Consider the following 12833-nt stretch of genomic DNA (forward strand, 5'->3'; position numbering starts at 1 on the left):
TGTAAAATCTTCTTCTATACCAATGGGTGATGATTCTATTCACTAGTCAATATTGTTCCTTTGTATGTAATAATTCCACTTGCTAAAATCCTTATCTTCATAGTTGAAAAATGTTTCATGACTAGTACCTGAATTTGCCTTCAATAGCAGCTTGATCTTTTTAAAAAACGAAATACAGCAGCACCACAACTAATCATCTATCAAATTCTAGGCAAAGATACATATGTACAATTTTACACACATGAATAGTCCCACTGAAGTCAACAGGACTGCTCATGTGAGTACAGTTATTTGTATCTGTAAGTCATCTTTGCAAGATCAGGGCTCATTTTATAAATACGAGATAGTATTGCATTGTACTGCCAAGCAAGGGTTGTAAATCAGTAAACTTCTGTTTTCTTTAAGCAAATGAATAACTTAAACAGTGTAATAGTTTTAACGGTTTTTTAAAGTTGCTGCTCTACCGAGATGCTGAGACTGGCTATTCAGTTTAAGGCCAAATACTTCAAAACCGCACACTGAAGGTGCTTTACTCACATGAGCAGTCCCATTGCACTCAGTGCAACGCCATTAACACTACTCCTTGTCTTCAAAAGTGGACAAGATTTGGCTATTGTTGTGAACTTCATAATGCTGTTCCTGAATCTGCCTGACTTCTACTTGTTCTGGAGTACCTGCTACAGGTTAAGAAATAACAAATAAGAAATCAGGATTGTTCCTTAATTATATCAAAGTTCATCAGGCAGCCCTAACAGTTTTTCATATTACTATTGAGGGGTTTTCTCTATTTGCTCACCCCACAACCATGATATTCATGAAAGGTTTGGGGAATTTCTTCCTGTAGATGATGGTCCCTACTCCTGCTTGGGACATGAACTTGGTACTCAAAAGCGTCATAACACCCCTGTTTGAACCAATGGCCACCTGCTCCTTACTGAATTTATCAGGGAAAACAGTCTTCCTCATGGTGATTACCTCAGCCCACAGAGTTGGAAAGATTGGGACCTTAATGACAGACCTTCCTTTCACAATATTGCACAAAGATAAGGTGTCCTTACAGCTGCATCTCAGGTTTCTCCCTAAAGTAACTTCCAAATTTCACCTGAATAAGACCATATGCCTGCCAGTTTTCTTTCCAAAACCCTATATTTCTAACCAGGAGACTGTTCTTGATGCTCTAGATGTCAGGAGGCTGTTATCCTTCTATCTGGAACTAAGCCATTTCGTAAATCCAACAGCCCATTTGTTTCAATTGCAGACAATTCAAAGAGTTCCACCATTTCTATCCAGAGACTCTCAAAATGGATTTCCGAATGTCTTATAGCTTGCTACTAGACTGTCGACATCCAACTCCCTAGCAGCCTTTGGGCGCACTTGACTAGACCACAATCTACGTCCATGGCTCTCCTTAGAAATGTTCTCATTTCAGAAATCTGCAGAGCTGCCACATGGTCTTCCATACATACCTTCTCTAGACCTATGCCCTAGTTGATGCTTCCAGATTTGATGCTACAGTTGGCAGTTTTCAGAGTAACAGCCGTGTTAGTCTGTATTCGCAAAAAGAAAAGGAGTACTTGTGGCACCTTAGAGACTAACCAATTTATTAGAGCATAAGCTTTCGTGAGCTACAGCTCACTTCCTCATTCTCTCTTCTGTGATGGAGTCCATTCCAAATCTGCCCCCTTCTTACTGGGTATATAGCTCGGGAGTCACCAAGAGTGGAGCACTCGTAGGGACACTACTCAAAGAATAAGAAGACATTACTCACCTGGTGCAGTAACTGAGGATTATCAGGATGGGTGTTCCTCTATATGCCCTCCTTCCCCTCTGCTTCAGAGTTTCCTCTGAGGCTCGGCAGTGCAAAAGGAAATGAGGGGGCATTTCACCCATGCAGCCTGATATAGCCTCAGTGCAGCTAATGTAAACCTCCAATCAAGGGCACATGGGGCTCATGTGTGCACCAAGAGCCGAGTACCCATAGGGGGACACATTTCAAAGAACTACAGTTACTGCACAGGGTGAGTAACCTCTTCTTATGTAGGAGGATATACTGACAGACTTATAACTGGAACAGCATGCGCATTCCCCTATAATTACTGATTGGGTGAAAAGTGATTTATCCAGACCAATTTTATTTGATAGCTGTGATATTAATTGCCATGGATACATAAAATGAGAAACAGTGATGATCTGCTATAATGCTATCTGTTATTAAGCTAGATCTGCCATAAACTACTCCACTCTGGCTTCCAGCATCCCTAAAGTCTAAAAGTTTGCTCTCAGTTACACCTGTGCAATTCCCTAGAAGTTAATGTAGTTTTACAGTGCCTCAAAGAAATATCCCTCAGTATATAGACATTTATGGAGAACTAAACAAATCCTGCAGCAGAATGTTAGTTATGGATAGCTGTATTTTTGAAAATTATTAATAAGAAATAGAAAATAGGAAAACAGTGCTTAATGGCTTTATAGTTTGGGGAAAGTATAATTGCATTAAATAGAAGAAAACTTACAAAGGGAAAGGAAAGTGATGGTAAATAAATGGAATAGCTACATATTGAGGTAATGCTATATCAGGAGGCTGGCGATACTGTAAATATGTTGTTTAGATATAGGCAGAACAGGAAAAAAGAGAGAAACAATTTTAAAAGATAATTCCCATGGCGGAAATGCGGGAGAAGAAGGGACTTTTAGGGAAAGATGTGAAAGGGAAATGGAGGGGGGAGTGAAGCTGTAGGGCAGGTAAGAACAAAGAGCGTAGTGGCTCACATGGGTGCCACACACGAAAGTGGTTTATTATTAATAACCTGGAAGTGAAAGAGGAGAGTCAGCATTGCTTCAAGGTGCACTGAGGCTAATGGTATTAACTCCTAAGTGCTTGCTGGAAGAAGAGGACCAATGGAAGGTGAGAAGCACAATGACCCAGGAGAATGAGAAACAATGTGATCTAGTGGACAGACTACAAACCTTAGGCTTAAGAACTTTTGAGGACCAATCCTAACTCCATTCCTGATTTGTTTTTTGACAAATAACATAATCTCTCTGTCTCTTGGTTTCCTTAATAATCTTTGCTTGCTTCTGTCATAGGGGTATAGGAAGGATTGAATATTTAATATTTGTTCAGCACTTTGAAAAACATAAAGTGCTATATAAATACTACTTATTTATTATTTATTGTTTGAGCATATTCGCTAACCTATCAGGAGAGTGGACTTTTCTTGATGATGTCTTTCCTATAGCAAAAGACAAAAATAATAATATAAAGTGAAGAGAAAAAGAATTACTTCAGTCAATGTACTGTTCTTTCAGTTAAATAGCTTACATTCATGTGCATTAATATTGGTATTAAAATAATCATAGAAAATAATTTAGCTACTTTGCATGTGAAAATCTCAGATTTTGTCCATTGAATAGAAAAAAAAAACATACAAGAGATTTTGAAAAATGGCCAGGTGGATAATGGATAGATATGTTGTTTATCTTTTGTCCTTTCAATGGACAAAATTCTTCATCTGTGCAACCCAATGAAGTCAAAGGCTTGTACAAGCACAACTCCCTCATAATATGGTCCCAATTAATTAAGCAGTTTTCACAGGAAACTTTCTTATTTCAAAATTCCTCTTCAGTTGTGTTGATATTTGTGAAATTAATTAATATCTCTTTACGTACATACAAGTTCTTCTGAAAGATTCAACTTCTCATTTACTCAAAAATTCTTACAGTAAAGGTAGATTGCATAAAAGCAGTAAAAGACTTGCTTTTACTATTTCTAAATGGTCTTCTCAAAAACATTTGCATTAATGCAGTTGTTTAAAAGAGAGCCTATGCAAACTTTGACAGGTTGCTGCATAAAGAAAATGTTAAAAGAAAGTTATTCCAGAAACAGCAGATCTATCCAATGATATAGAGTAGGATTCTTCAGTAACTCAGAGGTCAAGGCTGTTGTGTAAATTCATTCAGTGCTTGAAGACTGAAGGTCTGATTCTGCTTTCATTTACACCGGTGCACATCAGGAATAACTCCACTTTAAATCAGTGCAGTTATGCTGGAATATACCTGGTGTAAGTGAGATCAGAATTGGGCCCTGAATTTCATAAATTATATCTTCTAACTTTAAAACAATTCTAGTAATAGAAATGGAGATGGGCTCAAGCCACAAATTTTAGATACAAATCCAGGTCTGTATAATGGTTCTTTTGGGGGTCCATTTTGAAAGGCTAGCTCTCATTCTACTTGAAATCAGTAGCAAAACTCCTATTCAGTACTCAAACAGTAAACAAGGTACAAGGTGGAGTGAATGATCTGGAGGATGTTAGTTCCTAAACCTAGTCATCTTCCCCAGGCCACAATCATCCATGACTTTATTTTAGTTCAATCAATGTCAACATGCATTCTCCTCCAATCAGCCAATTCTTAGTCAGAATTCCTCTAGAGGTCTCTCTCCTCCCTCTCATTTCCTCCTATTACTTCTAGCTCCCCCCCCCACACACACACACACACGCACTTTAAGGGACATAGGTGCTGTCATGGGGGATGATATCAATCATTTTTCCTCAGGGTTTTTTTTTCTGCTTCTTTCAGAAATATAAACAATACACTAATTGTTCTTAGCCAATTTTTAACTTTTTTTAAGTGTTAAGGCAAGTCGAAGTGTTCTGGACTGTCTACGATGTTACTCTCCTCAGTCCATGATGTGACAGGAAGGCATAAATGCAGTGTGCCAACCCTGACTGAACTAAAATATTAGTAGTGAGTAACTAGAGCTCTGAGAGTGGCCTTGTTTGATTTCCTTTTCTATAGTGAAATTTTTTATCATGTTTCTGGATAGTGTCCATAGTACATATTGCTGACATCATCACACATATATATTCAACATGACTGGATTCAGTCCTTCATGGATGGTAACTCATTCTACACAGCCTAAGAGTAATATAAGAATGCATATAAGAAATAAAATAAAATTGAATTTGCTCTACGTGTGGTTCTCCTCCCCTACATAAGGTATTGCAAACATTTGGGTGGCATTCCACACCCACTTATACCAACATAAATCCTCCCTAACTCTAGTGAAGTCACACCTTGGTTTAAACTGCTGTTTGAGTGTGAAATTTGGCCCTTCATCTTATGTGGTTATATAAAAGTTAATCTCCATGATCACATTTGAAATACCCTGCCTTTTATGCATCTGCTCAAATGCCATCTGCAAATCAGATTTTGCCTGTGAATTTTTGACATTAAAAGATCAGAATAATGTGTAGAGTACATACTTATTCTAACACAAAGATCCACTGAGAACCAAAGGATATATATGCATAAACACAAATGACAGAATAAAATGCTTAGCTCTATGTTTTCAAAGACTTTCACCAGGATTTAATCACAGAGCTCCCAGTAACTTCAGTGAAAGTCACATGGCTAAAATCCTAAAGAAGTATGAAAAATAGCAGCTTAGAGTACATAATGTTATGCTATAATATGCTTTTCATGCATATGAGATGAAATTTTCCATGTGGCAGAGGAGGGGAGATCTGACAAGGAGTCAGGATGTGGGGAGAAAACTGGAACTAGCTGGGACAAGAAGCTGGATGGGTTAGTGAGATACTAATATTGGTTAAGGAGCACACGGAGGGAGATTAGGACTTGGGAGCCAATGGGAACATGTATTCCCTAACTGTACTTCATACAAAATATTCATGCATCTTCGCTTTGATAAGTTTCCTATTTTCTAATGCTAAAGATAACTTCTACTTTGAGAAGTGTTGTTGGATGCTTGACGTGAGTGAACAAAATTCTGGGTTAAATATATTCAGTTAATGTAAATGAATATTATATATATATATGTAACTATATATATAACAACTATATATATATGTATAACTATATAGAATGATATATATAATCATATATATTATATATCATTAATACCATGCACATAATGTCTATTAATGTAGTGTATACTAAGCCTAAAATATATGTATTAACTAACAATATTATGCAGTAAATTAGCCACGAGGCCACATTGAGCAATGAGGATAAAACAAAATACTAAATACCCGCTCATTAAGTGAGCACGGTCCATTGTGTAAACTGAATAAATGAGAGGTCCGATGAAAAAACAGGATATGATCCAGTATTTAAAGAGTCTATCAAAGTACACTAGGAAGCCAAACTAAGACTATTCAGGCAGCATTAATTCTAGCATTTCCTAACTTTTGACTACTTGACTTTGTGACCTTAATAATGTTCTATTAACATAGTTTGTGTTGGTGTAATTATTGTATTACTTAAACCAGAGTATTACAGTATTTCTTGGAAAATACACTATATATTGTGTTTTTATATACAGATCTATCAGTATAAATCAGATAATATAGATATGTTAATATTATAAACATGCTCTTAAATATTCTGGCCATGATTCTGATGTGTGCTGTGATGACTTCATGTTGCATTGCCAGTGAAGAGTAGCTCACACATCAGCATTCCTGGCGACAGTAGCATAACCTATTGTAGTGGGTATTGGTTCTACATCACCATCGACTGGTAGCCAGTATAGGGAAGTGGCTGGAACTTCACTGCCGCTTGATAATTCCCAACTATTTTATTGGGCTATTGGTAGCCTGCATCAATGGAGGGCCTCTCACATTGCTTTGATTTCAACCAACAGCCTGGCCTAATTCACAGATGGCCCAGGATCAAGGGAGCTTAAAGACATTATTGTATTCCCCCCTCCTAAGTTGTGCCATGCACTCCTCGACTAGATCCAAGGATCTGGGCCCACTTATATATCCCATGTACCTTTAGGTACATGAACAAAGGTATGATTATACATTCATAATTATCAGGGATGTGTTGTTGCCTGACAACATAACATATTTGCTTAATTATATAAATGTCAAGTTTTGTTCATCCATGTAGATGGATTTTTGAGAGAGCACACAAATAAAACTCTCGAGGAGAAAAAAAATACAGCAAAACAGGGTAGCATCCTTGAATTTTCTTTAGCTATCAAGATCTGTATCTTTGCTTGTTGGGTTCAGAAAATGTATCTGAAATAAGAGAAGAACAGCATCAGCGAATATATCTTAGAATTCTATAGGATAATAACTCCTGACTCAAACAGAACTTATGGTATATACATGATATTGGCTAATAAATGTGACTAATAAAAGATTTTTAATTACATGCACTGCAATAGTAAAAAGTTGTTTTGAATGAAAATGTTTTGAATGTTTATCTGAATTGATGGAGAGTTTCCATTGTCATGGATTTGCTTACGGGAATTGAGGGGGGACAAACATGGGTGGAACTTCCTCTTGGGGAGTAAAAGGAAGATGGGTATGTGACCTCCTGGATGATATCACCCTTTTCCTGTAGTCTTACAGGAGCCCCTCAGTGGATGCTCTGCATGGTAGTCCCAGTGGTATTCTGATGGGAGGCAGAGTTAATTCAATCAATGCTGCCAAACCTGCAGCCAGATCCTGTGTGAGAGCCACATCCACTAAGGACAGGTTGACATAATTGGATTTTTTACTGCTCATGTATCCTGTACTGCCTCAAGCAGGTACACAAGCTGCCTGATACTGGCTGAAAGCTCTGTAGATAACCTGAGCCCTTTGGGAAAATTATGCGCAGCAGTCTTGTTCTGGATACATTTGCTATTAGTGCCCATTCTGTGGAACCAAGATCTCCCTCCCTCATCTGGCATGGCAGAGCAGTTTAAGAAGGCTGATTGAGAGAAGACCACATCCCAAATCTTGGACTTTGCAAATGGAAATCCAGGCTAATGATTTTGCTCCAGATCTATTTGAACCAGTCAGGGTGGTGAGGGAACGGGAGCAGCAACTCGGCGACTCCCATGGCACATTTCTCTGCTCAGCCTCGGGATTTCCATGAAGAAATCCTGTCATGAGTCAATGCCACTTGCAGCAACATTAACTCCTTCAGCATTCTCTCTACTGCTGTTACTGAGCACCTGCAAGTCATTCAAACAATAGCAGCGTGTTTCCAGGAGAGCTGGGGGAGGCAAGCAGGACTGCTCTTCCTGTAGAATGATAGCATCGTAGAACTGGGAGGGACCTCAAGAGGTCATCTACCCCGTCCCTTGCACTCATGGCCATGTCCGCTTCCTGTACAGACTTTGTGGCTTTCTTTGATGTGAATCCCCTGGATTTATGGGGCTGGGAGCTTTCACACCCTATCAACCAGTGGAGGAGAGTCTTCGGAAAAAAACTCTGCCGTGGAAATCCCCTTGGCACTTTCTTGCAATTTTATGTGTAGGAGGTGTCAACCTGTCCCAGGGTGACTTGCTGTTGAACTGATATATTATTTGATTTATTTGAATAATATCAACAATTTTATGAAGCTTTTGAGTTATCACCTCTGGAAAAAAGCAATAAAACTTTTCTTTCCGGAGAAACATCTTGTTCTAAAGGCATGAACTGTAAAAAGCATTTTATCCTTGTTCTCAAGACAAGGATTGTTTTCCTTGGTTTTTTAAAGTCTTTTTATCCCCTCTCATCCAGAAGTATAATAGAAACTCACTGGCAGTTCTGTATTTGTGACTGGATTCCACAGAAGACAGTCATAGTTTTAAAACTCAACATGGGCCCAACCCCAGTCACCTTTGAACAATGAAGGGTTAGAAAACTAGACCCAAAAGTTGTAGTTTTGAACCATTTCTATGATGGTTTACTGGTGTGCACCATATTCACTTGGACAGCAGGCTTTGATACACATTCCTGTAACAGGGTGGCCTGCTGCATTAAGGGCCAGATGCCTCTGGCCAGCCAGCTATCATCAATTGTCAGACCCAGGTGGGAGGAAAATAAGTGATTATAAAAGCCAGCGAATTATTCAAATAGTGACAGTTTCCTTCAGTAGTCCCTGAGGAAGGAAGATTCCAGGTGAGAGGCCTTGGATATTTTGGCTGAGTCGAAAACCCCATCTAGGGTTTTCTGTTTATGAGTTTATGCTCATTTGGGCAATAAGTGGAGCCCAGAACCAAGGGCCAAAGACTCGTTTGGTGTGGCTTTTAATTCCCCAGGCTGGGGAGAAAGCCATTGTCTCACAATTCCCGGGGTAGTACATTCTCAAAAACGGTGAATTAGGAATGGCTTAATAGGGTAATGAGCCAGATTCTATGCACCTTAGTCATGTGAGAAGTCTTTGCTGGGAAGCTTCCCATGAGTAATTCAAGCAGGAATTAGCCTCGCAACTTCAAAAGTAAAAACATGCTCCTTTTGGGTTCAAGCAGAGGTGCATGATATTCTCACAGCTTCTTCAGTCAACATCATGTGCCACATGGTTTGTTCTTCAGTAAGAATAACTGTTCAAGGTTTCAAGCTGTCAATTTACACATGACTTTCTGATTGATGCAATTGTTGCCTCCCTCAGTTTCCTTAAGCTTGTTTGACCTAGTCCCTGTTCTATCTACACTTGGGTTTTTTAATCTGAGTGATAGAGGAAGGCTTTCCAAGTGATTAGGGTGCTAGTTTAGGACATAAGAGATTTGGGTTCAAGTCCCTGTTCAGCCACTGAGGCTGACAAGGTGGGAGAACAGTTGTGCTAGGTCCTCAAGCTCAAGGGCAGGGCAAAATGTCTGTAACTGGGGTGAAATTGGAGTGAACTGGGAAGAGGTGGGGGCCCAGGAAGCAATGTACTGGGGCCCCAGATTTCTCTCAAGGGGCTTGTCTGCCACAGACTTGTATGAGCTTAGCCAAGCCACGTGGCCATACTGTGCCTCAGTTCCTCATCCATAAAACAGGGATATAATACTTCCTTATCTCACAGGTGCACAGATGCTGTGCTAATGAGGGCCATATAAATACCTGTAAATAATTGTGGTCCAAATTCTGCCCTTATTTGAATTGTATGCATTCCCATTCAAGATAATGAGCATGAATGGGATGCATTTGAGGTCAGAATCTGGCCCTGTAATATATAGGCATACAAGCTGAAAACTGTAAGCAATCAATACAGTCTGTTTTACCCCTGTCAGTAGTAATATAGGGCTTGATTCTGATCTTGCCAGTGTAAATTAGGAAAAAGAAAAGGAGTACTTGTGGCACCTTAGAGACACACACTTTCCTTCTCTACAAAAGAAAAAGGATACTAATTTTTAATAGTCTCTAAGGTGCCACAAGTACTCCTTTTCTTTTTCCGAATACAGACTAACACGGCTGCTACTCTGAAACCTGTAAATTAGGAGTAACTTCATTGACTCAGTGGAGTTACAGTGGGGCAAACGAGAACAGAATCAAGCCCCAAAGTGTTTCCTATGACAACTGAAAAATATTTATAGTAAATTATTTACCATCATTTATGTCAGAATCATGTTTGTTTCTCTTTTATTAAAACAACAAAACAAAATGAACCTCTTTTCATTTAATTATATGTAACGGAACAGAAATGCATAATTTTCTGCCCTTATTTTAGACTGGAATTTACTATTTTGATCTTTTAGTTTTTCTTGGGTCAATGGTTATACCTGTCTAATAGAAGCAGAGTGTCAAATTCTATTTTAGATTGTCATGCTAAATATTACAGAGGAAAAATGTCTTCACAGAAGAACCTTGCAATGTTTGGTTCATCCTTATAATTCTGATATTTGACAGATGTATATAAAATATGTATTACTTCCCTAAAGGAAATATTGGGCCTAAGTTATACCTGGGTTTCAACCACATAGTTCTGAGCCATCACTTTTTTTTCCTACAGTAACACTGTCAGTTCTGAGTGAGATTTTCACAAGTGCTCTGCACTCTTTTCCCACTAATATGTCAGTGGAAGGAGAGTAAGGCCAACACTGAGCGCTTTTGAAAATTCTACTGTCCTACCAGTGGACAGAATTCTGGTCTGTACTTTCCACCATTGATAAAAATCTCATTGGAGTTATTCATGGATTGAAGAGGCACTGTTTTTTCTACTAATACCTTTCCAGATCCAACTCTCTTTTTGCTTTTTTGGCCTGACTATTGATGACTTGTGACTTTACCTGCTATGCAGAGAGAGCTGTTTTTACTCCTGTCAATACACTGATTTTTGTAAGAGCCTTCAAAGTTAGAGCTCAATACTCCTACTTAACTTGAAAATTCTGAATATCTTGAGTTTTTTCTTACAAAACACAAAACCCAGAAATAAAACATTAATTTTCTTTGTTAAAGTCCTGTATCGTGTTTACATCATGCCCATGTATCTGAGGGCAGGGTCGAACCCTTCATTCCCTTTCTTTTTATCTATATGGAAAACAAGCTTCCTTCCATCAATCCTCATCAAAGTTACTTCTCTACTGGCTTGTGTATACATGTTTTACTGACTTCTTCTAGAGTGTATTATATAGATTTATTTCTAGCCTAAACTCATAAGAGGGACAGTAGGTAGATACTCCATTTGTAGAATTTAAACAAATTCATGGCATTCTTTAATCTAGGAGGTACAATTGTACAGTTAAACATTTAAACTAGAGAAAGTGAACAGGGATTCCATTGCTTGCTTGCATTCCTACTAGAAAATATTCCTACTAGAAAAATCTGTTATTCCTTTCATGACTCTTACACTGTTCCTTAAAATAGGCTTTCATATTATGCTCAGAGTAGGATACTGAGATGTAATGCACTGTTCACCATCTCTGTTGTGCTCTCTGTTACACCAACTTAGTTGTATGTAATTATCCTGAAAAAATGGGTCACTTCACACATCCAAAGATTAGAAGTCAGTTTCACACACTTCCCTATTTGAAACTCAGTAGAGTACTATCCATAACAAAAGAACAGATAGTCATAAGGAAGATGATTATTGTAAGGAACAAGGTTTCCTGGAGGTTTGTGCTAAAGTTCTTGACTTTAAATTCTGTTTCTGCCTTTTGAACTCTTTCTGTATGTGTAGCTAAAGTTCTTGACCCCAATTATCTGCTACTTCATTCATCTGTGGAGGGATACAGAAAGGTGGCTTAAAGCAGTCTGTATGTTCTTTGTGTTCTCAGACATTCCAGGCCTCTATACAGATTTAGGGTGCTCTAATTTATGCTCTGGCTGCAACGGCCCTCTTACTGCTTTACGCAGGCAGAGAATAGTCTTAGTGCAATGCACACCAGCCGTGCCCTCTCCATTCTCTGCACCATCTGAGAATTACATGGGATGTTCCCTGGAGGCCAGTTCTGTACCCTTAGTAGTCCCTTTATGCCATGAATATGTTACAACAGCTATTGGACCCCTTGACTTTACGTCTTGTTGCTTCTTTTGAGAGAAGGAGAGTCCTGTCTGTCTGTCTCTCTCTTGGCATGATCTGGAATCCTGTTGACTTACACGTCTGTTACTTCTAAATAAAGCTGCTTGATTTATGTGGTACATTAACCTGAGCACTGATGTTTATGCTGTAGGATGTGCCTTTGTGTGCTACTACCTTCTACTGATGTGTGATTAATCTGTATTAGTTCCCTCTGCTAGTTCCCTTTAGTGGAATTCCTTTGTGATTTCATGCGATACAGGCAAGTATGCATCCAGACTTGCCTGTAACAATAATACTTTTTTAGTTTGTCTTACGAAATATGAAAGAAATCACAAGGATACTTTGAGTCCATCATTACTGGTGAAATCAACAAGTGCTCAATTATCAAATGACATTAAATATATATTAAGGAATAAAACCCATTCAATCCCAAGATCACAAACATAATTTTATTATTTGCAGGGTCCCTCAAGAGAGATGCCATTGACTTCCTGAAGATGTTCTGAATGATTGTTAATCATCTTTAAGTGAAGAGAAGTTTCTGAATCGAATACATTGAGGTACCTTTATATTCACCTATACGTACCCTAGAGTTGGGTTTTAAA

General features: G+C 38.5%; 1 protein-coding gene across 10 annotated transcripts in view; it reads left to right on the forward strand.

Moving 5' to 3' along the window:
• TENM1 (teneurin transmembrane protein 1) overlaps positions 1 to 12833 on the forward strand; it is a 1397628-nt gene that overhangs the window by 779724 nt on the left and 605071 nt on the right. For all 10 annotated transcript variants that reach the window (XM_073361279.2, XM_073361281.2, XM_073361264.2 and 7 more), the window contains one exon: positions 12691 to 12788. The gene's annotated coding sequence lies outside the window, so the exon portion shown is untranslated. The remainder of the gene's footprint in view (positions 1 to 12690; positions 12789 to 12833) is intronic.

Source organism: Lepidochelys kempii, chromosome 9 (assembly GCF_965140285.1).
Source record: "Lepidochelys kempii isolate rLepKem1 chromosome 9, rLepKem1.hap1, whole genome shotgun sequence".
NCBI classification, from domain to species: domain Eukaryota; kingdom Metazoa; phylum Chordata; order Testudines; family Cheloniidae; genus Lepidochelys; species Lepidochelys kempii.